At 41.8% G+C, this 25,129-nt stretch overlaps 1 long non-coding RNA gene across 2 annotated transcripts in view; it reads left to right on the top strand.

Moving 5' to 3' along the window:
• The first annotated feature begins 1,933 nt into the window (after positions 1-1,933).
• Positions 1,934-25,129, top strand: part of LOC105468881 (uncharacterized) — a 112,695-nt gene continuing 89,499 nt past the window's right edge. For both annotated transcript variants that reach the window (XR_011610969.1, XR_011610972.1), the window contains exon 1: positions 1,934-25,074. This is a non-coding gene — a long non-coding RNA (uncharacterized lncRNA). The remainder of the gene's footprint in view (positions 25,075-25,129) is intronic.

Raw genomic sequence — 25,129 nt, forward strand, 5'->3', positions numbered from 1 at the left:
TGTATACCCTTGTGTATCTACAGCTTAGCTTTCACTTACAATTGAGAACATACAGTATTTGGTTATCCATTCCTGAGTTACTTTACTTAGAATAATGGCCTCCAGCTCCATCCAAGATGCTGCAAAAGACATTATTTCATCTTTTCTTTTTTATGGCTGAGTAGTATTCCATGGTGCATATATACCACATTTTCTTTATCCACTTATTGGTCAGTGGGCACTTTGGTTGATTCCATATCTTTGCAATTGTGAACTGTGTTACGATAAAAATATGCGTATGAGTGTCTTTTTTGGTAGATCTCCTTTTAGTTCTTTAAGACACCTCCATACTGTTGTCTATAGAGGTTGCACTAATTTACATTCCCACCAGCAGTGTATAAGTGAGACAGGGTCTCTGTCACCCAGGTTGGAGTGCAGTGGCATGATCATGGCTCACTGCAACCTTGACGTCCCAGGCTTAAGTAATCCTTCCACCTAAGCTTCCCTAGTAGCTGGGACTACAGGCACATGCCACCATGTCTGACTAATTTTTGTTTTTGTTTTTTGTAGAGACAGGAGGCTCACTGTCTTGCCTAGGCTGGTCTTGAACTGTTGGGATCAAGCAGTCCTCCATCCAAAGCCTCCCAAAGTGCTCCAATTATAGGCATGAGCCACTGTGCCTGGCGTAATAAGTGTCATTTTTAAAACATCAGTTTATTAACTACATAGAAATAAATCTAAAAAGATTCTGCCAAAAAAAAAAAAAAAAAAACATCCTTTAAACGTGTTTAAGTAGATAGAATATCTGAAATTCTGGATTTTTCAGTCACTTCATTATTATGCCGTGGCAGCCAACTAATCCTTAACTTCAGCTGGATGAAATAAACTTCCTAAATACAGCTTCATTGCAGATTCCAACTTCTATGTTATCTTCTGTCATTTGCCTTTTAACACTTCCCTTTAGGATTAAGATGGCTATATGAATGGTATTTTAAGTTTCAGATCTTCTTTTGTATCTTCTCTCAAAGAAAGTTTTCCCATTCACACAGTTCTTTCCCGTCGCTGTGGCATTCAAAGAAAGCTCCAGATGGATCTGCCTGAGTAAATATGTCTGTCCCCCACAACCACAAATAAGTAGAAAGACTCCAAATGGACAAATACCACCAGACTGGGTGTATTTGTGGATCTCAGAAGCTAATTTCTCTACCAGCTGAGCTGTGGGAATGGGTTCTTGGTAAACAGGATAGTATTGCTGAGCTAGCTTTTGAACTCTGTGCACAAGCACTCTGTAATCTGCACCCATTGCCACTATACACCAAACCTGTATGTTCGATAATTAGTTCCACTCTGTGTACACTTTGCTCATCATACAGAATAGAATTCTGCTCTTCTCAGTTGCTAATACCATGCCATTTGCTACTTTAACTCCCACTGAAAGGGCTTCTCCAGCTAGAGCAGCCAAAGCCTATTCAATATGGACAAATTTACTAGACAGGCCCAATGTAGTCGGTGAAAAGCTGTAACTATGATCCTCCATCTTTATCCAGATAACCCTTTTCTCATCTTTTATCTCTGTCTTAGTGCAGCAGTTCACTCATACCCCAAATAAAGCACATTTCATTTGATTTTGATTAGCTGTGTATTCATCTGTTGCTCTTTTTAGGTGGTGGTATATATTTGAAGAGCAAAGACTACAGCTTATCCTCTATCTGAGTGTATGTCAGGCCTTTATATAGGGAGTGGAGTTAGGATGGGAGGTGGTGTTCTCAGCAGCTGCTTGTTGGATGCCTGCTAACTTTATGGAGTCTGCAGACCAAAAATTCACACTTAATTGTCCCTATAAAAGTCTGGAAAATATTATTCTTACAAATGATTTTGTAAATACTGCAGGAAATTGGCTCCTACTACCATCCCAGCAGCTATTGAAGCCAGTTTGGCTTCAGGTCCTAGACAAATGATTTGTCATCTGTTTCATTTGTTTGTTTCCTTTCCTGACGGAGCTGGAATTCTGGATTGTTCCCCACTTTAAAAATTTCCAAATCCAAACCAGAAGTAGACAGGGCAGGATACAAGGCTCCCCATTCGCACTTAGTTTCACAGAGTAAAAAATCACAGGCAGTTTGCCCAGAATTACATTTTATGTCTGGCTTTTCAATAGCATATTATGGTAAAAAAAAATTTGTTGTTGTTGTTTTTCTGTAACAGATGGGGTCTTAGATATTTGAGACAGGAAAAGGGTGGGAATTACTCTTACCAATATAGGTATGGCTCTAACAAATAGCTTCCGATACTCTTTTTTAGAGGAAAGAGAAGGAAACTAAAATTTAAGAGGTGTGCCTCTGATATGTGGTAAATTGTTTATATCTCACTCAATCCCCACACCTTATCAGGTAGGTATTATTAGTTCTGTTTTATCTGCTAGGGAACTGGGAATCAAAAAGTGTGGTAATTTACCCAAGGTAACAATACTGGAATTTGAACTCAGATCTCTCAAGAGTTGAAAGTTTAAAGCATCTTTACTTCCATTAAAATTAATCATATAACACTGAAATACAAACCCTTGCCTCCCAAAGTGGTTGATGTTTACTTTCAGCTTAACTAAAAGAATAGAAACAAGATTTACCTTTTCATCTGAAACAACTAAAAGACCTGACAATATTATATGTAATAAAACAATAGTTTTCAGACACTAGTCATGAAGCAGTGAAGGGCAACAATCCTGAAAGAAGGAACACAAATGAGTTGAGTTTTATGATTCCCCTAGCTGATATCTGGAGAGAGATTCCAGATTGCAGCCTAAGGAAAGAGAACTAAGGGAGAAACCAGAGATTATTCTCTGAGTTGAGGGAACAGAGGTGGGAGTCCAGAAGAGGCCAAAGTAGATGAAGTTCATAAGGCAGAGTACAAAAGAGGAGAGAGCTGCACAGAAAAAAAGGCTTGCAGATCTCAGGAGGGTCCCCCTTGAGACATGAGCTCAGTACTTCGGCATGCATGGGAAAATTACCAAGGTTGGAGAAAGAACCACCTGAAAGGAGCAGAGGGAGCAATCATTGGAGTTCACACAAGGAAGCGAGTAGTTTGTGTTCCTGCTAGCCAGAGTAGGACAATTCATTTTACAAAGGGCGCTGGATAGAGTAGTCAGGAAAATAGAGCCTCATAAGGGAGCAAAATTAACCCTAGACTAAAGGCTGGTCTCATCTTACCTACTGAAGCTTTAAGCCTCAGTTTCCAGCCAGGAGCAGTGGCTTACTTACACCTGTAATCCCAGCACTTTGGGAGGCCAAAGTGGGCGGATCACTGGATCAGGAGATCGAGACCATCCTGGCTAACAGGGTGAAACCCTGTCTCTTCTAAAAATACAAAAAATTAGCCGGGCGTGGTGGCTGGTCCCTGTAGTCCCAGCTACTCGGGAGGCTGAGGCAGGAGAATGGCATGAACCTGGGAGGTGGAACTTGCAGTGAGCCGAGATTGTGCCACTGCACTCCAGCCTGGGCGACAGAGCGAGACTCCATCTCAAAGAAAAAAAAAAAAAAAAAAAAGCCTCATTTTCCAAATAACTGTCTCCTAGAACAAAGTAAAAAAACAAACAAACAAAAAAAACCCAGAATATATATCCTGCAAGAGGAAGGAAAAAGTGATAGAATCAGAAATGACACAAATAATAGAATAACTGCAAAAGAACATCATAGCTATATGCCGTATGGTTAAGAAAGTAGAGGCCAGTTTAACATACTAAGTAGAAATATAGAAGATATAAAAAGGACCAGAAAAAAACTTGTAAGAGATAAAAATACAATGTATTAAAAAATATTGTTTGTTATTTTTTAATCCATTTAAAAGATAATTGATTTCCTAAAGCAAAAATAATAACAGTTTATAACACGTCAAAAGAAAACAATCACACCAAGTTAAGGATTCAGCAAATGGAATTATACCATTGTAAGTTTCTTACGTGCTATGAAGTAAGTATATTACATGAAGGAAAACTGCATTAAGTTACAGATGCATAATATAAACCCTAATTTCTTTCCCCCACAAACAAAATTATAGCTAATAAGCCAACAAAGGAGTTACAGTGGAATCATTAAACACAATTTAGTTAGTTGAAAAGAAGGGAGAAAAAGAAGGTGGTGAAGAGAGAACAAAGAGACAAAAACATATGAGACAAAAATAAAATGGAAAAATCCCCCAATATTTGGAAATGACATGATTCTATTGAAGAAATGAAAATAAGTTAAGGCCGGGTGTGGTGGTTTACGCTTGCAATCCCAGCACTTTTGGAGGGCAAGGAGGGTGGGTCGTTTGAGGTCAGGAGATTGAGACCAGACTGGCCAACATGGTGAAACCCTATCTCTACTAAAAATACAAGAAAATGAGCCTGGTGTGGCGGTGTGCACCTGTAATCCCAGCTACTCAGGAGGCTGAGGCACGAGAATCACTTCAACCTAAGAGGCAGAGGTTGCAGTGAGCTGAGATCATACCACTGCACTCCAGCCTGGGGTAACAGAGTGATAACCTGCCCCATTCTTCCTCTCAAGAAAAAGGAGTTAAAAAGTAGATTGACCAGAATGAAAATAAAAATATGATATGTTGACATTTATTTGATACAAATAATGCAATCTTTAAGTTTTCTTACAACACTAGTTCTCTATATTAAAATAGAAGAAAATTTTAAAATTGGTCATCTCAACTTCTATCTTAAGAAACTAGGGAAGAAAGCAAATTAAACCCAAAATAAACAGAAAAAGAGGTAATAATGATAAAATCAGAAGTCAGAAAAATTTAAAAAAAGGAAAAACAATGGAGAAAAGCTAATAAAACCACAAGTCTGTTCTTTGAGAAAAATCAATAAAATTGATAAACCTCTAGCCAAACAGATTGGAGGGAGAAAAAAACAGAAAAGGCATAGGAATATTAGGAATAAAGACAGGTGACATCACTACAGATTCTTCAGAAATTAAAAGTATAATCAGTTACCATTAAAAACAACTTTATGCCAATAAATTGGGCAAGTTAGATGAAATGGACAGATACCTTGAAAGACACTACAGTGGTTTGAATGTGTCTTCCAAAGTTCATGTGTTGGAAACTTGATATCCAATGCAGAAATGTTGGACAGTGGCACCTTTAAGAGGTGTTTACATCATGAGAGATGTGTCTTTATAAATGGATTAATCCCATTATTGCAGAAATGGTTTTGTTATCATGGGAGGGGGTCATTATAAAAAGACAATTTTGCTGGGCACGGTGGCTCATACTTGTAATCCCAGCACTTTGGGAGGCCGAGGCGGGTGGATCTTGAAGTCAGGAGATCGAAACCATCCTGGCTAACACGATGAAACCCCATCTCTACTAAAAAATTCCAAAAAAATTAGCTGGGCGTGGTGATGGGTGCCTGTAGTTCCAGCTGCTTGGGAGGCTGAGACAGGAGAATGGCGTGAACCTGGGAGGCAGAGCTTTCAGTGAGCCGAGATCACGCCACTGCACTCCAGCCTGGGCGACAGAGCGAGACTCCGTCTCAAAAAACAAAAACCAAAAACAAAAAAAGACAGTTTTGGCCCCTTCTTGTTTTCTCCTACCCTCTTTTGCCCTTCTGCCATGGAATGACACACAGCAAGAAGGCCCTCACCAGATGCTAGCACATCAATCTTGATTTCCCAGCCTCCAGAACCATTAGTCAATAAATTCTTGTTTATTATAAATTACCCAGTCTGTGTATTTGTTATAGCAGCACAAAACAGCCCAAGACATGTACAAACTAACAAATTTCATGACGAACTAGATAATGTGAACAACGCTGTATTAAAGAAATGATACTTTTAGTTAAACAAAACGTTAACTTTTGTTTAGTCAAACAAAACTCTAGGCCCAGCTGGGTTCACTGATGAGTCCTACAAAACATCTAAGGGGGAAAAAAATACACCAATTCTACACACTATTCCAGAAAATAATGAGGAGGGAAGACTTGTCATCTCAATGTATGAGGCCAGTATTTATCTGATACCAAAACTAGACAAGGAAAGTACAAGAAAAAACAATTAAAGCCCACTGTCCATCCTGACCATAAAGAAAAAATTCTCAACAAAATTTTAGCAAACCGAACAATAAATAAAAAGGGTAATATAATGTGACCAAGTGAAGTTATCTCAGGAACTCAAGGTTGGAAATCAATCAGTTGAAAAATCAATCATTGCAATCCATTATATTTACAAACTGAAAAAACAAAAACCATATGATTGTCTCAGTGGAACCAGGAAAAGCATATGGTGAAACTCAACGTTGATTTCTCATAACTTTCAGCAAACTAGGAATAGAAGGGAATTTCCTCAAATGAGGAATATAAAGGACTTTCTAATAAAGAGCATCAACGAAAACTCTATAGTGAATGTCATACTTAACTGTGAAAGACCAAATGCTTTTCCTCTAAGATTATCAACAAGGCAAGAATGCCTGATCTTACAACTATTTAGCCTTGCACTAGAGGTTCTAGTCATTGCACTAAGCCATGAAGAAGGAATAAACCCATTCAAATTGGAAAGCAAGAAGTAATTCTCCTTTCATTAAATTTTTAAATATTTATTTATTTATTTATATTTTGAGATAGACTCTCACTCTGTTGCCCAGGCTGGAGTGCAGTGGCACGATCTTGGCTCACCACAACCTCTGCCTCCCAGGTTCAACAATTCTCCTGCCTCAGCCTCCTGAGTAGCTGGGACTACAGGTGCGTTCCACCATGCCTGGCCAATTTTTTTATTTTTAGTAGAGACGGGGTTTTACAGTGTTAGCCAAGATGGTCTCAATCTCCTGACCTTGTGATCCACCTGCCTCAGCCCCCCAAAGTGCTGGGATTACAGGCATGAGCCACCACACCAGCCTTAATTTTTAAATTTTTATTGATTTTTTGAGTCTCCCTGTCATACAGGCTGGAGTGCAGTGGTGCAATCATGGCTCACTGCAGCATCAACCTTCCAGGCTCAAGCGATCTTCCTGCCTCAGCCTCCGAAATACCAAGTAGGTGGGACTACCGGTGTGCACCACCACACCCAGCATATTTTTTTTTTTTTTTTTTTTTGAGAGAAACATTCCCACTATGTTGCCTAAGCTGGCTTTGAACTCCTGGGCTCAAGTGATCCTCCCATCTTGGCCTCCCAAAGTGCTGGGATTAAAGGTGTGAGCCACCATGCCTGGGGTAAGTCTGCCTTTAATGGCAGACAACATAATCGTTGTCTGCCATTAAATAGACATCCTAAATTAATAGGATTAGAAAGTCCTATGAAATCTGCAAAACTGCTAAAATTGATGAGTCAATTTTGCAAAATAATTCTAAAATGTATATAGAAATGGAAAAGGTATAAAGTAGCCAAAATTACTTCATAAAAGAACAAAGTGAAGGGATGTATGTTACCTGATTTGAAGACTTATTATGAAGCTATCATAAGCAAGACATCCTAGTATTGGTGTAAAATTAGACATATAGATCAATGGAACATCATAGTAACTTGAGAAATCAACTCAGACATATTTGGTTAACTGAATTTTGGCAAAGGTGCAATGGTAAATGGAGAAAGAATAATCTTTTTAACACATGCTGGAACAATGGGCTAGGCATTTTTTTAAAAAAAAAGAAAAATGGGAAAAAACATTGACTTCTATTGCAAATTATTACAAAACTAACTTATACCATATATATAAATTTAATTAAAAATATCATTTTGAGACATAAATGTAACATGTAAAATTATACAATTTCTGGAAAAAAAAATGAGAAAATATTTGTTATCTTCATTTAGGTAAAGATTTTTTAGATATGACATCAAAAATACAGTCCATAAAAGAACATTTTGATAAGTTGGAGTGCATCAAAACATAAAACTTTGGTTTCTTCAAAAGACAGGATTAAGAGAATGAAAAGACAGCTTACATACTGGGAGAAAATATTTGCAAATCACAGTCCAGTAAAGAGCTTTATCTCCAATATATAAAGAACTGTTGGAACTCAATAGGAAGATTGACTTCTGGCATAACAGCATGAGGAGTTCTGCTGACACATTCCCCAGTGAAACTAGTGAAAGTTACTATTTTTTTCTGTCTATGCTGCTTGAAGGAGAAAAAAAGTATTAAAATCTCCAACCGTTTAGAGTCTCTGGAAATGGTCCTGAGGACAAAGAGCAAATGAAGAAACATCTCTTTTAGAAAATTTAGTAAGAAAGGTGAGATTCTGTGATATTTGAACCAAGACGACTTCTACCCTCTCATCCCCCAGCTCAGTGAGGTAGTGACTCCACTCTAGATAACTGCAGCCAAGAACACAAGGATCTTTTTCCCCCCCCCCCCCCAGGAGAGATAGGACTTTAGCAGTTCTCATCCTGCCACTTGTTGCCTGTTGCTGAGGTTAAATCCCAGGTGAATGTGATTGAGAGGTGGAAGCTCCCTTCTTCTACCCAACTCTTACTCTTGGAATGGAGGTTCTACCTTGGGTGTAGCATACAGAGAATATTGGGTCCTTATAACCCTTCCCCATACAGAGAATATTGGGCCCTTATTAAGGTGGTAGGTCCATGCCAGAAGAGACAAGCTGAGAGGACCAGATTACAGCCACTCCTCATTCCCACTGAATTCTCAGCTCCTAGTAGGTGAGAATCACTTGGAGAGAAGCCTGCCATTGTCCTCACTCTCCAGCTCCAAAGTCAGGGAAAGATGGAAAGGAGCCCTACCAGTACCACTGTCATCCCAAGGTGACTGTAGGCATACCCAAGCTGTACCATCCTGAACAGCAACATCAGAGGCTGGACACTGTAGGGGAGGAATAGACTTCACTAAAATAATTCAACCAGTCACTAGACAAGCAGACAAGCAACAACAAGGCTCAGAGTGGGGTAATCATTATCCAGCATTACTACAATATATTATCTAAAATATTCAGTTTCCAACAAAAAAATTTTTGAGTCATGCAAGGAAACAGGAAAGTGTGACCCATGCACTGAAAAAAAAACAAAAGCATAAAATAAAAATAACGAGGCAACAGAAACTGCCCATGAGAGTGGTCAGATGTTGGCTTTAATAGGAAATGATTTTAAAGTAACCATTATAAATATGTTCACAGAACTGAAGGAAAGCTTGACAAAAAAAGTTAAAGGAAGGTATAGTGATAATGTTGCATCAAATAGAGAATATCAGTAAAGATAGAATTTTTAATGGAAATTCTGGAGTTTAAAGTACAATAACTAAAATTTAAAAATTTATTAGAAGGCCTCGACAATAGATTTGAATTGGCAGAAGAAAGAATTTCTGAACTTGAGGATTGGTCAATAGAGATTATGCACTCCAAAGAACAGGAAAAAAGAATGAAGAAAAGTAAACAGAACCTCAGAGAAAGGTGAGATACCATTAAGTACACTGATACACATGTAATGTGATTATCAGGAGGAGGGGAGGGGAGGGGAGGGAAAGAGGTGAAAAAATACTGGAAGAAATAATGGCTGAAAACTTCCCAAATTTATTGACAGACAATAACCTACACATCCAGGAAACTCAGTGATTTCCAAGTTAGGTAAACACAAAGAGAGCCATAGATAAACATATTATAGGAAAAATGTGGAAAAATCCAAGACAAAGAGATACTTTGAAAGAAGAGAAAAATAATCTATCACTTTCCAAAGGAACCTCCAAGATTAACAGCTGGCTTCCTAGCAGAAACCATAAAGGCCAGAAGGCAGTGGGAGAACATAGTCAATGTGCTCGAAACTCAATAATACGAAAAACAATCTGATTTTTTAAAATGGGCAAAAGATTTGAACACATTTTACATAAGAAGATACATGGATGGCAAATAAGCACATTGAAAGGTGCTCCACATCATTGCAAATTAAAAGTAGTTGCAGATTAAATGTCAATTAGAACCAGAATGCAATGCCACTATACACTCACTGCAATGACTAACTACAAAAACTATACTAACTGCTAGCAAGGATGTGGAGAAGCTTGAACTGTCATATATTGCTAATGGGAATGTAAATTAGAGCAACCTAATTGGAAACAATCGTTCATCTCTGAAAAAGCTAAACATACAGTAGCATATGACTCAGGCATTTCAATCACGGCCATAGCTACCCAAGAGAAATGAAAGGCTTATATATGAATGTTCACAGCAGCTCTATTTGTAATAGCCAAAAAGTTGAAAGAACCTAAATGTCTTTTGGTAGGTGAATGAATAAACAAATTTTGTATATCCATATAATAAAATACTTTGCAGAAATGAAAAGAATGAGCCAGTGACATGTGCAACATGCTAATAGTTTGTAAAACCTTTTATTGTAAAATATACATATATTGTACACCAAAATAAATAAGTAGATGCTGCCACACCCTCAGAAGCCTATTTTGTACCCTCTTGCAATTGCAATCCTTACCTCCTCCAAAGATAGCCACTGTTCTTTTTATAATAATCATGTCTACCTTAATGGGCATTCCCAAGCACTAGATATTACTACATTGACAAGTCCTTGAACCTTATGTAAATGGAATTATACACAGTATGTCAGGGGTTTTTGTTTTTTGTTTGATTTTTGAGACAGAGTCTTGATCTGGCACCCAGGCTGGAGTGCAGTGGTGTGATCTCAGCTCACTGCAACCCCTGTCTCTCAAGTTCAAGCAATTCTCATGCCTCAGCCTCTTGATTAGCTGGGACTACAGGCATGCACCACCACTCCTGGCTAATTTTTGTATTTTTAGTAGAGATAAGGTTTCACCATGTTGGCCAGGCTAGTCTTGAACTCCTGACCTCAAGTGGTCCACCTGCCTCGGCCTCCCAAAGTGCTGGGATTGCAGGTGTGAGCCACTGTGCCTGGCCACAGTATATTCCTTTGTATCTGATTTCTTTCACTCAGCTTTGTATTTATTATTGTGTATAGCTATATATTATTGTGTATTGCTATAATATGTTTATTTTCGTTTTGTTCAGTATTCTAAATATGCCATGGACATCAATTGTCCTGTTTAGGGCTATTATAAAAATGCCATTGTTAGCATTCTCATGAACAGCCCTGGGTGCCTTGCATAACTTTTCTGTGAGTTATGTACCTAGGAGTGGAGCCCCCAGGGCATAAGGTGTATTATATCTTTAAGTTCATTCGATGTCAGACTTTTCCAAAGTGGTTGTTCCCCAGTGTACACTACTGCAGAGTTCTGTGATGGTCACACCTTTGTCCAGCCTCATAGTCTCTCAGCTAAAGCAACCCCAAATGTTGGGCTCACCTTTCTGGGCTTGACTTTATTCTGGAATCTGGATCATTAATTCATTTTCTTGTTACCTCTCTAATGCCTTCAAAAAGTTGTTTCTTGTATATTTTGTCCATTTTTGATGGTTGTCTTCATTTGGAGGGTTAGTCTGAATTGCATAGTCTACCATTACTTGAAGCAGAACCTCTACTATTTATGAAAACATTTATTATATGCTCACTGTCTACAGACACTACTGGATACCAAGGAATCTTTTTCAATCTTAAAAGAGTAATTCTTATGATTACTGGGGACTGTAGGCCTAAGATGCTCCCAGTTATCCTGAGTGTAGGCTTTGCGTTGGGATAACATGAGATTTCTTAAAGCCATGTGCCTGAACCCAGGGGTGTGGTTCCACAAAGTATAGAAAAATAGAGGGAAAACATTAAAATTTACTGAGTTTTCTTTGGTTGCCTCTTGGCCTCCTGGGAACATCACATAGCTTTATAATAAACACGAAGATGACATCTCCAAATGATCTGAGACCCACAGATGTACCATTAGCTTCGATATCCTATTAACCTGTTATTTGGATTATACCCCATTTGTATAAATTCTGGGAAGATTTGACATTTATTGTGAGAGAAACCACTGCTACTTTCTGGCAAGTGTATACAGTAGGTCATTTTGGAGTAAAATTTTAAGCACCGCTTGAGAGATCCATCCTAATTGTGTATATGTAAGGCACTGAACACCTGTTGTCCTGGAGTACAAGTGTAGCCAGGACTTTTATGACTTTGTGAAGGTCAAGGCCACTCTCTTCAAGCTTTGCTTAAATGTCACATTCTCAGTGAAGCCTTTCTGACCATCTCAGACCCCTTTAACTGCTTTATTGTTTTTGTTTGTTACTTTGTTTTTGAGATGGAGTACTGCTCTGTCGCCCAGGCTGGAGTGCAGTGGCGTAATCTCGGCTCACTACAACCTCCGCCTCCTGGGTTCAAGTGATTCCCCTGCCTCAGCCTCCCGAGTAGCTGGGATTACAGGCACTCACCACCACACCCGGCTAATTTTTGTCTTTTTAGTAGAGATGGGGTTTCACCATCTTTGCCAGGCTGGTCTTGAACTTCTTGTGATCCACCCACCTTGGCCTCCCAAAGTGCTGGGATTACAGGCACGAGCCACTGCACCCAGCTGCTTTATTGTTTTTTTATTCTTAAAACTTAATACCTTCAGTATGCTAAATTATTTACTTATTTATTATGTCTATTATTTGACCCCTGCTAGAAATTAAACTCCATGAGACTGGAGATCTTTGTTTTGTTCATTGTCATATTCCCAACACCTGAGAATTTCTAGAACATAGCAGGCATTTAGTAAGTATTTACTAGACTTTCTGTTTATAAGAGTAATCAACTGAAAAAATATAAACAATATGACCATATTTATTCCTCACACTGGTGGCTATTTTGGGGATACATTATTACTATTATTATAAGGATTTTACTCAGAATATTTTTCAATATTGTTTTAAATGCTTTTATACTGATAGAACAGTCTCTTCAATATGGCAGTGAGAATAAGAGCAGTGGGAAGTCAGAACTGCTAAAGATAAGAAATTAAATTCTCTTCTGACTAAGACTCAAGTCATTTATCCTGGAAGTTACAGGCCAGGAGGGCCCCGAGCCGTGTCTGAATAGTCTTCTTTGTGCGAAGACTGCCTTCTAGTTGGAGAAGCAGCACTTTCCTCATGGGAATGGTGTCAGTGCCACACACAAGCACATTTGAGAGTCTGACCCTCTAAAAGTCAGAAATAACTCCTGATGGCTAACCTCATGCCTGCACAGTACCACTGAAGTCCATGTTTTCTTTTTCATCCTTCCAAAAGAGGAAGAACAATTGTACTCCTTTTCCCTGTCGTGCTACCAGAGTGCTGACTCTTGATTTCTCTTAGGTCTGCTTTTCCTAACTTTTTGATATCTTATCTCCCTAAACTGTCACCAAGTAGGCAGGGGCCTGAAGCCTTTTCTAAGAAGGTTTCAAGCAGGGTTGACCACTAAGGAGAAATGTCTGGATTTGAAGCCAAGTCAAAGAGTATAGCATGCAGCTCCTACCTGGGGCGAGGGTAGGAGAAGATCCAGACCTTTCCCTCAAGGAGCTTGTGACGTTCGCACAGTTAACAGCTGGCCCTGTTTCTTGTGAACTGTGTGATCTGGCCTAGTTACCTCACATCCCCATGTCCTCCTCTTTATGATAGTGCATGGCCCACAAGGTAGTTGTGAGAATTTTATTGTGTAATTGGAGGAAGCATTTAGAACAATGCTTCATTTATACTGAAAACTCAGTCAGTGTTGGCAATGGCTATTTTCCCTATACGGGTTCAGCAAACATTTGATGGACGTGGATAAGATGACTGTACAAGGTGATTGCATACTGATTCACTAGTTCAATTTTTACAGGAATTCAGTGAGATAAATACTATTCTCTGAATTCAGAAGAACAACTTGTTCAGGGGCACACAACACTGGGGGGATATAGACAAGAAGAACTACAGCAGGGGTCCCCAACTACTCGCCCCCAGCCTCAGACTGGTACCAGTCAGTGGTCTGTTAGGGACTGGGCCACACAGCAGAAGGTGAGCAGCGTGCGAGCGAGCATCACCGCCTGAGCGCCACATCCTGTCACATCAGCAGTGGCATTAGATTATTGTAGGAACTCTGACCCTATTGGGAACTGTGCATGTGAAGGATGTAGGTTGAAATCATCCCCGCAACTCCCTCCATGGAAAAATGATCTCCCACACCGGTCCCTGGTGCCAAAAAGGTTGGAGACCACTGAATGAGAGGATAATATGGACCACCAAATAAACCGTTTAACACAATTTCTTCATTTCTTTCTTCCTTAATGAAACATGTCTCAGTACTGTGTGAGACCTTGCGGGAGATAGACAAATCAAAGTAATGTTCCTTACCTTAACTAATTTGATAGCCTGGGAGGTGAGTCAGACTTTTCTGGTTCTTATTACTGTGTAACAAATTATCTAAAAACTTAGCACATAAAACAGCCATTTTATCATGAACACATATTTTTTGGATCTGAAATTCAGAAAGGCCATAGCAAAAATTGATCTGTGCTCCATGATGTCTGAGGCCTCAGCCAGGAAGATAGCTGGGAACCAAACATCTGGGGCTGGAGGATGCCCTTCTAAGGTGGTTTCTTCACTCCCAGGTTTGGTGCCTGGGCAGGTTTGACATGAAGGCTCAGTTTAGCTGTGACTGTCGACCAGAATAACTGCTTGTGGCCCTTTTCCGCAGCATGGGTTTTTCTCCATGAACCCTGGGTTCAGAGAGTCAGTGTCCCAAACGTGTGCCCCCTCAAGAGCTAGCATTGCAAGACTAGATGGATACTTCCAGGTCTTTTCTGGTTTCAGAAGTCTTACAGTATCACTTCTGCTGTGTTCTATTTATTGAAATAGTCAGAAGTCCGCCCAAATTCAAGGGGAGGGGAGATAGACCCCATTATCTTTATGTGGAGATGCCAGAGAATTTTAGAACTACATTTTAAAACATAGGCATAAAAATTGCTGTCACACAGACAAACATCACAGTCCAGCATTAAAGGTTCTGTGAGAGATGTGAACTCTGTACTGTTGGGAACAGAGAGGGGAAGCATAATGACCAGTTTATGGTCAAGGCACACAGAAGACTGAATGGGGGCACAGCATTTGGGATGAGTTTGTATGGACCAGAAATTAGCCAGACAAAGAAAGAGGTATGAATGGCTGCTGGCAAAGGGTATTCTGGTCCTGCTACAGTGATGAATCACAGACTTTTTTCTAGGGGACTCTAGCTCAGTTATTCATATTATTTGGATCATAATCCTGAGAGACACCATCCCAAATGCCATAATCCTGAATGTTGAAATGTCAAAAGATCAAAATCCCTGAAGGTCAAAATCTCTAAAGTCTAAAATATTGAAGCTTTCAAATCCTGAAAATCACAGTCACCCTGTTAGGTGGAACTGTTACCTTGTCATTGTCTTTATTTGGAAATTAAGATGGCTTAAGGACATGCTTGTGGATGCCAAGTTGACAAGGGGTAGACTTGCGGATTTAATCTTAGGTGCCAACTTGACTGGATGAAGGAATGCCTAGAGCCCTGGTAAAGCATTATTTGGGGTGTGTCTGCGGTGTGTGTTGCAGGGGAGATGAGTGTGAGTCTGAGTGGACTAGGTGGGGAAGATCTGTCCTCAGTGTTTGTCTATGTTATCCAATCGGCTGGGGGCCCAGAGAGAACAAATACAGAAGGCAAAATGGTCTCTTTCTGGGAGTTGAGACAGACTTTTCTTCTGCTGCCTTTGACATCAGAACTCCACGTTCTCCAGCCTTGGGACTCCATGAGTTAACACCAGCAGACCCCTGGGTAAGTTACACCATCAGTTTCCCTGGTTCTGAGGCCTTCACATTTGAACTGAGCCATGCTACCAGCATCCTAGGGTCTCCAGCTTTGCAGATGGCCTGTCATGGGACTTTTCAGCCACTGTAATTGCATGAACCAATTTTTCTAGTAAATCCCTCTCCTATCTGTATACATATCCTATTGATTCTGTCTCTCTGGAGGACCCTAACTAATACATATGTGGTATTAGGGAAGCCAGATATTATTCCTTCTTACTATATTCCTTCTGACACAATGGAAGAGATCTGTGAGATTGTTCACTCACAAAGTATATGAGGCTACTTAATGGTGAAAGATAAAAGTTTAAAAGTGAATTATTACTGGTGCTTCAGAAGCAGAAAATTGCTTAATCGCAATGGCCGAGCAGTAACCAGACTTTCAAATGGACAGCATATACTTACAAAATTTGTAGACCACAAGCACTCAACAAATACAAGTGTAGCTAATGTTTCAAAGATCATAGAAGTGAAAATGCAGATGAAAAATACAAATCTTCCCTGCCAGGTTATTCAATTATGTACAACTTCTGCCTCTTCACAAATATTGCCAATTCACTATGCTATGTGTTTCATTTTCACATCACTTCTAATAACAGAGGTTTAAATTGTGTACATTCTTTTACAGAGTTCTAATTCGTGCTTTTTTTTGTTTTTGCAGATTTGACTCCATGAAAGTATATTATCACAACATTGATTTTGTGTGTAAGCATTGTGCATGTATGTAAAAACTTTGAAACTTCCTCAATAAGTGAAGCGATGGCCTTTTTGTACATGAGCATTTGTGAAAGATAAAATTTCTTGAGATCTCAGCTCTGTGGGTGACTGCATATGCAGTGGTGACCCGTCGCAGTTTTGGATTAAACTTGTCAAAAGCCTTAGGTTGTCTGTCATGGTATTTCAGACAACTGCAGTTATAAAGCTTGGTGATACGTGTTTATACATTTCCCTTTTTGAGCTATTTCTTTATGAATATAATTTGTCTGTCATAACCATTATACTTCTGAGACTCTCATTAGTATACCTGAATGTTTATGCTTGCACAACTATGGACTTTGTTATTACCTAGTTTATTGTGAAAAGGTGGCCTATGAAATGTTCTATCATGTTTTTATGTTTTTCAAATAAACCTCCTTAAAAAATATAAATATATTTTAAATAATTAACCAATTTATTTTTGTCAGAGTTATGTTTTCTGGATTTTTATCTTTTGAGATTTCAGCGTTCGGGATTATGGCGTTCAGGATTGTGTCTTTGGGGATTATGATCGGCTTTTTAATAGGCAAGTCATCATTCCTCTTTGGATCTTGAAAGGTTCATTTTCTCTCCAAGAGAACTCTCCTTTTCTGTTTATAGAGATTTGTATTTGACAACTAATTCAGCACAGTTTTAACCTATAATGGCAGTAAACCTAGTCTGAATTTTCATGGGATGGGAGAGATGGGTCGTTGTAATGTAATGTTGATTTTGTGGACTCAGAGTTTTTGCTTTGGAGTTGCTTGTTGAATTTACTGATTACCAAAGCAGACTCATTTCCTTTCCCCACAGACTTGCCCTTTGTTCCAGCATCGGTGGCTTCACCTCTCTCTCTCTCATTTAGGTGACATCTTTTACTCCTTCCTCTTTCTTCCTCTTTGGCCATCAGAGTCCTGGACATTCAACTTCTGCACTATCTTGCATCTGTTTCCTCTCTATCCCTCCTACCCACTCTCTCATCAAACTCCAGAATGTGGGTTTCACGAGAGAAGAGACTTTTGTATGAACAGCGTCTGGCTCATAACAGGCTTGTCATTATCTGTTGGATGTTGAATGAATTATGTTGTAACAAATGCTGCAGCCATTTTTCCTAACCAATCTCTGCACACTCGCCTCTTAAATAGATCTTTAAGAAACAACCGATATTCTTGCTTCAAACTTTCCAGTGGCTTATCTTAGGCCTCCGAAAAAAAGTTGAAACCCAGAAACTGGCTTATATCACAAGTTATCATAACTTCACATTCCAGCCAGTTCTGGGTCCTGGTACCCCCCTCTACCCCCCACAACACACATACACAATATTCGGCAGCTATCCTTGCTGTTTCCTGGACCCATTGTTTTCACTGTCCCATTCCTTTGCTTGGAATGTTTTCCGTTTTGTCACCTGCTGAAATCTTATCCATCCTTTGCATCCTTGATGACACCTAAAAACCAGCTCCTGATATTCAATGACTTGTCACCTCATCTGTGCCCCTGCAGGTTGTTGAATCTGTTTTGCTACGATGTCTTATATTTTGGTTAATTGCGAATATCTGAGTATACGGGTCCCATGAAGGAAGGGACCTTAGCTTGGTAATTTCTAATCCCATGTGCCTAGCTTAGTGTATGGCACAAAGTAAGTGCCCAATAGATGGTGGAGAGTCTTGTTCTTTTTGATGGAGATGCTACTCTTTACTATTGTAATTAATGCGATTATAATGACAGAGGGATTAGCCTGAACAAAGCCTTAGGGCAGAGGGCAGGATGGCTGGAAAGATGCGTGGTGTTGATGTAGTGTTGATGTCATTACTGTCATGTGGTGGCTATCGTGATCCCCGCCGCACAGGCGGTTCTCTGGGCGCTAGTCATGCAAATGTGGCCACTAGGTGGCACCCGTGTTCCACGAGCGCTAGTTGGAGTGCAACCCGCGGGCTCGGGCTCGGGCTCAGGCTCAGGGCAGGATCTGGCTTGGTGACGCTTGCCTGGCCAGATTGGTGTTCATCCCTGCCCCACGTCAGCACCCTAGGCCGGCAGGATCCCTAGACCGGCCACAAACCCAGCTTCTGCAGGCTCGACCCCAGTTAGGCCCCACAAACATTGATTTGTAATTACTGTTTCCTGCAGATTGGGCGATGCCCCTCTCTTAGGAAGCCCATCTGGCCATTAGTCGAGTTGGCAGGAAGTGCTGAGAGGGTCTAAGTCCCAGATCAGACGGGGCACAAGTGAATTATCAGCTATCTCAGTCATAGAGGCAGCCCTTCAGTGGTGTATACCAAGAGCCCCAGATCTGAAAAATGTTTTCCCTAGGCAGCCTCCTACTGTCCTGCCTCCCTGCACCCAGCCTAGCCCTCGGAAATGTCACACATCCACCTGTGTTTATAATTATGGCCCAGTCACTGTCTAGCATTTCCTCTGAGCAACAGATGACTTGCAAGAAATGGGTGTCACAGTGTGTTGGAGGGAGATTCAGAGTAGCCTTCTGCAAAGAGGATGCCTGGATGTGCTCGGGCAGGTGAGCTGGTCCCCTTTGGGGCCTGTCCTGGCCACATGTGCCATCTGACTTCTGTACCTGTCTCAGGCTCATCTCCCCAGCAGAGGCTTCCTTCGTCCTCGACACCTAGGCTCTGTGGGCACCCAGACCTTGTCCCTAAACTGTCAGTGGGTAACACAGCTCTTGGCATGATCTATTTTAAAGCCCACTTCCTAGTCAAAGGCTGTTAGGGGCTGTTAGCTCTCATTTGGGAGCTGGAGTCCTTACTCTAATTGTGTATGAGCTCATGGAAATAGAGGGGTTTAGTTTGTCTGTTTTATACTCAAGCACAAAAGGGGATATGATGAGAACCCTCATGTAGTCATGTACTCATGCGTTAGATGTATCACATGTGTGCAGGGTTCTGGAAGGGATGATGTCTTTGAGGTGTTTATATGGCCTATGACAGAGGACACAAGAGGCTTAATCCTTCCCCACCCCACATCCGCACCCACACTGGGGGGATGTGTTACACAGGAAGAGCCAAGCTAGGAAGGCATCTGCCTGGTCTGGTGTGTGGAAGCAGGCAGGGACTGGGGCAGGGAAGGCAGGGGATAGGAAGCAATTTAGAGCCTGGATCACAACCAGGAAATTACTCCTCTGCTCCAAAAATGCTTAAAATACCTTCTCTTCCACCAAAGAAAACTCACAGGATGAAAATACATCTAAGAGAGGAACCCAGCAGAGCGTGAAACAGAGGTAAAGCTGCATCTGTTCAGAGCATTCTGGGCCTTGGGCCCCAAAGGAAGCACGCCTCCCTGGCAGGTGTGAGGACAAGAGAGCGTTTGGCTCGGCAGGTAAACCCTAAGAAAGGGTATATAATCGTCAGGTCAACACTCAGTAGGGATATAATCCCTTCTGTGAATCCCACCTAGGGCCCTAGTGCTAAAGGATAGGAGAGCAGCCTGGAGCACAGGAAAGACGGCTAGCAGAATTTAGGGCCTGCTGGCTGGGCACGGTGGATCACTCCTGTAATCTCAGCACTTTTGGAGGAAGAGGCGGGTGGATCATTTGAAGTCAGGAGTTCAGGACTAGCCTGGCCAACATGATGAAACCCATCTCTACAAAAAATACAAAAATTAGCCGGGTAGTAGTGGTGCACGCCTGTAATTCCAGCTCCTTGAGAGGCTGAGGGAGCAGAATCGCTAGAGCCTGGGAGGTGGAGGTTTCGGTGAGCCAAGATCGTACCACTGCACACCAGTCTGGGCGAGAGAGTGAGACTGAGAAAAAGAAAAAAAAAAAATTGTAGGGCCTGCTGAGGAGAAGTGGAAATAAAGCAGATCTCAGGACTTTTGACTTGGACACAGGAACGTTAGAGGCTTTCACCAGGCCTTGGAGAGGAGGAACTTGGAGCTGAGGTCAGGGTGTCAGAACCCACTGTTCACTGGAGACACTTGATCCAGGTGATACCAAAATGTACATTGCGAAACCACAGAAGCAATGGACACATTTGTTTTTTTCAAACTATGAGCAGAACAAAGCCTTTTTTTAGTACTTCAGACAAATCACCCCTTCATCCAACTTCCCCCTCTCGTGGTGCTGATCTTCCAGGTTTAGCAGAACAAGCTTTCTGGTTTCTACTCCTGGTGAGCCTTCAAGGAGAGTTCCATCTGCTTCAGAGAGTTCAGGCCTGAAAGGACATGAAAAGAGAACATCTTTTTTGCAGCCGTAAAATAGGCATCAGCCTCTCCATCCAGGCTGCCTTCCAGAAGTGGTGTGAGATCAGATGAGACAGCGCCATGAGAAAGCACTTTGCAGAGCATGGAGCAGTGATGTTGCTCCTAGGCAGGGTTCTATCAAGTTAGATTCTTGTCCCAGCACCCTTAGTCACTTGGTTTAATTAATTGCTTTGCATTTATTTAATTCACATGTCAACCCTGGCCTCCTCAAACTACAGTTCTTTTCTGCAGAAGTCCAAAGTTGTCCCAAGATTTCCGCAAGTTCCCAGGGGACGAGAGCAGCTCATCTTCTCAGGAACACTTCTGCCTTGTGACATTGATTCAGACAAGCTCAGCCCCTTCTTCAGGGCCTTAAAAAAATTCCACTCGTACAGTGCTCGTGAGTGTTACAGAGTTTGCTAAAATGTTGGAGGGAGATAAGTGACTTTGTACATGACAGCAATGAACTTTCAGGGGGAACATTTGGCATCCTGGATCTCACAACTCGCTGGTACTAAACTATCTCTGGGGTCGGGGTCTGGACTCCACCCACTGCTGGGGGCCTGCCAGTGACTTGGACTTAATCTTAACTTAAAGACTTCTCTTAATCTTAATTCTCCTTGTTCCTCTCCTTTCAGTCTCCATCCCTCTGTTTCTGCTCCCTCCCTAGAGCTACAACAAATTCCTTTCTTATATTCCAAGTTCATTTTAGCCAGTGGCTTTGTAGCTAAGATTCCTGTAGTTTTCACTTTCTACCCCAAGGTCCTTGTTAAGGTTTTTTCTCAAAGCGAAGGTGGTTCCCTCCCTAAGGAGAACTCTGGGGCCAGCTGTTAAGATAACATTTTCACCCCATGGCATTTATCATAACAGAATCCAAAAATGTTTCCAACAGCCTTGATATTGGGAACAGATTTGAGCTGAGAAAAACAACATATAGTTAAAAATGAGATTATAAAGGAAACTCAGAATGACCTGGAAGGAAGGGGATAAAATTCTCCCAGAAATTCAAGCAGCCCTTTCCAATAGCAAATACTAAAATGGAAGTAAGTGTGCACCTTCTCAGTGTAACACCTAATTCCAAAATCCCCCCAGGGCCTCGTCGTGTGGGGTGGCCTTCTGGCTCTGAGCCTCTGCACACAAAGGCTCCCGGAGGAAATGGAGGCCAGGGCTCACCGTGGATGTCTAGGAACACTGGGAGCAATGGGGAGGCTGGTGTTGGGACACAGCAGTGGACATGCCTGGCAAAGCCCAGCGTGATTCCTAGTTCCCCAGGGCAGGCTGAAGTTGAGGGGCCCAGCTACATCTCCATACCTCACTGGTTATCCTGCCACACCACCACCACAGCACTGTCACTGTCGTGGGGTGACTGCCTGTTGACTTCCCTCCCACCTGCCTCAGACTGCACTTTTGTGCCAGCAGACACCAGGTGCAGTTTATTGCTGTGTGCCTGGTACACAGAGGTATATAATAAACGTGGAAAGAAGGAAGGAGAGAATGGTTGAGTCCCTGGCTGGGGGGTTCTAAGTCTGATTTCTTGCTCATCCACTGACTTGCTCTGAAGCCTCTAGCAAGCCTACAAACCACTCTAAAACTTCACTTTTCGAATGAAGTGGGACTAGATGCCTGTCTTGAAGGGAAGATGTACTGGTCTAATGAAGAGACGTGCAAGCACTTGGGAAGTCAAAAACAAGGAGCAGCGCTTATCAGGTCAGAAGCTCACAGGCCTGGCACCAATGCCTGCAATGTCCCCACATGCAGAGCTTGATACAGTGTTTCTCCAAATCCCTAAGGGAACAGCTGTACCTGCTTTGCTGACTTGACTTGGTATAAATGATGGAGTCCCAGCGGGTGAGTCTTATCCAAAGCCACCCAGCTCTCTCCTGACAGAGCTGAAGTAGAACCAGGCCTTGTAACTCCCTGCTCCCTCCTAGCTGGAGCAGTGCTCTGGAAATGTGGGTGGTGCCGGAGAAGGGCAGGTGTTGTTAATAAGGAGAGCATGTTGCAGAAACTGCAGGGCTGTGCGTGCTAATTTTAGAAGGCATTTTGAACATAAACTCTAGGGTTCTGAAATTCAATCAGGTGGAGCCTGAATGTAAAGAAAAGAAAGCTTGGGATGTATTCACAATTTAATTAAATTCTGCCCACTCTCTCTTTTGTAATTTCCCTTCCTTCACTCACTTCCCACTTGGGTCATTTTTGCACTGTTAGTGCCACTTGTGGGTACCCAGGCCTCTTACCTTGTTTCTCCCACACACAGTTAAGGTCAGCTGGTCAGACATGCAAGAGAGACCGAATTCATGTTTGAGACTGAATAAATGAAAATGCATGAATAAATGAATTGATAAATGCATGCATAGGAGGCAGGAGCATGCAATGGACAAATGGACACAAATTCTTGACTTAGGTGGTGCTGTCTCCTCTCCCTTTGAGAGAACTTCCATTCGCACAGCTTCGTATAGAAAGCCCAGCACTGTGACACCTTTGTGCAGGATGTTCTTTTCAGCTGGATTCCACCTGTCTGTGTCTTAGTCCCTTCACTTGAAAAATAGGAGCAACATTAGTCCCTACCTTATAAACTTTTGTGAGGCCCAAATGAGCACATTGACCTGAAGGTGCTTGGTAAAGGATAAACTCTTACAATATTAGATACTCCATTATGGAAAGGCAGCAGTCTGTCACTACCCCACTCACTGCCTCCCTCCAAACTCTCACAGTCCACACACACAGCAGGTACCTGCATATGCATAGATGTGTGTACATGTTTACACTCTGCACACATTGCACCAACTCACCACACACACATACAGAGCATAGACACCCATGACATACTCACATATACACATACTATTACTCAGGCCCAAGACATCTGAACACATGGCCATTTCCTGGCTGCCACCTGTTACCTGAGAGATAGATATTTCCAATATTTCATCCGCAGTCATTCCTTGATAAAATATTACTAGGTGTTTTCAGCAGTAACAACTGACTTATCCATTTTTTTATTTTTTATTTTTGATACAGGGTCTCCCTCTGTTGCCCAGGCTGGAATAAAATGGCATGATCATGGCTCGTGGCTCACTGCAGCCTTAACCTTCCAGGCTCAAGAGATCCTCCTGCTTCAGCCTCTTCAGTAACTGGGACTACAGGCACGTGCCACCATGCCCAGTTAATTTTTTAATTTTTGTAGAGACAGGGCCTTTCTTTGTTGCCCAGGCTGATCTCAAACTCCTGGGCTCAGGCGATCTGCCTGCCTCAGGCTCTCAAAGTGCTGGGGTTACAGGTGTGAGCCATCCCACTCGGCCACTTTTAACACTCTCATAAAAAACACCTGGGGCTTCCTGAGAGCCATCTTGGGCTTTCGTTACTGCCTCCCCTGCTCATGATGGGTGTTTACATATCCTTAGACATTCAGTCTAGAACAAGCTGCACCTGAGATCAGTCTCCAGTGGAGTTTCGGTCCAGGAAACGCCCTGACCTGTGGCTGGGAGTCCTTCCTCCCTTAACTCCAAGTGGCCAGTCATGGTACATGTTCCTCTTCTTGAGACCCGGAGCTTGTTGCTTGTCAGCTCTTTGTTCCTTATCCATCACCCCTCAAGCTGAGGAACAGACTCAGTGTAGGATGTGAGGGTTGGGGGTGGGCAAAGTGATAATGAGTTTGATTTTGAGAGTGTTGTCATTGAGGCAGCTGGCACATCCAGCTGGAGGATAGTTCTGGAGTTATTGGGAGAGATCTGAACTATTGATAAATAAATGTGGGAATCTTATACATATTTGTAGTATATTTGTTAGGAATTACATTTAGCTGCTAGAAGAAACTTTCTTGTCAAAGACCAGAAGGAACAGTGGCTTAAACCAGATGGAAATGTATTGTGCTTCACATTAGTGGGCTGGTGCATTGGTATCATGGTGTTTTTCAGGGTCCAAGGAACCTACCTGTCTTTCTGCCTCACCATTTTAGTATGTATCCCCCATCTCGGATTTGTCTTATAATTGAATATCGCTGCGAGAGCAACAGCCATCACCTTTGCATTCCAGGCAGAAAGCAGGAAAAAAAGGTGGAAGGTTTTTTTAAAAAAAGAAAAGTGCTTATGCCTGCAGCTGTCTACCTTCTTTTTAAGTCCTACCCAATAACTTCTGTTTACACATTGTAAGGGAGATGGCTGCATTTTAGTCAGGAACAGGCTGAGGCAGCCTTCCCTGCAGCATGGTTCGATGGGTTTGGAGCACAGGTGCACAACCCCACACATCATGTAACCACGCCGCCTGAGGCACATTAGGTGATCACTCACGTGAGTTTGCACCTGGCCTAGATCCACTATTGTCTACAAAAGGTATAATTACTCTGCTAACACTGTACACAAGGCTCGCACCCAGAAAGAGAATAAAGCCGTGTCAAAACTCCCTGCGATTCCCCTAGTGTTTTTCCAGCTACCCACCCACCGACTCCCCTCAGACCTCAGTTTGGGATAGAATCTGACAATTGGTGTCATGAACAGGATCCTGAGGTGAGTGCCTTTGGCCCCTGCTGATTCTGGGTTGGCCATATGGCCGCAACATGGG

The sequence above is a fragment of the Macaca nemestrina genome, chromosome 12 (assembly GCF_043159975.1).
Source record: "Macaca nemestrina isolate mMacNem1 chromosome 12, mMacNem.hap1, whole genome shotgun sequence".
Taxonomy (NCBI): Eukaryota; Metazoa; Chordata; class Mammalia; order Primates; family Cercopithecidae; genus Macaca; species Macaca nemestrina.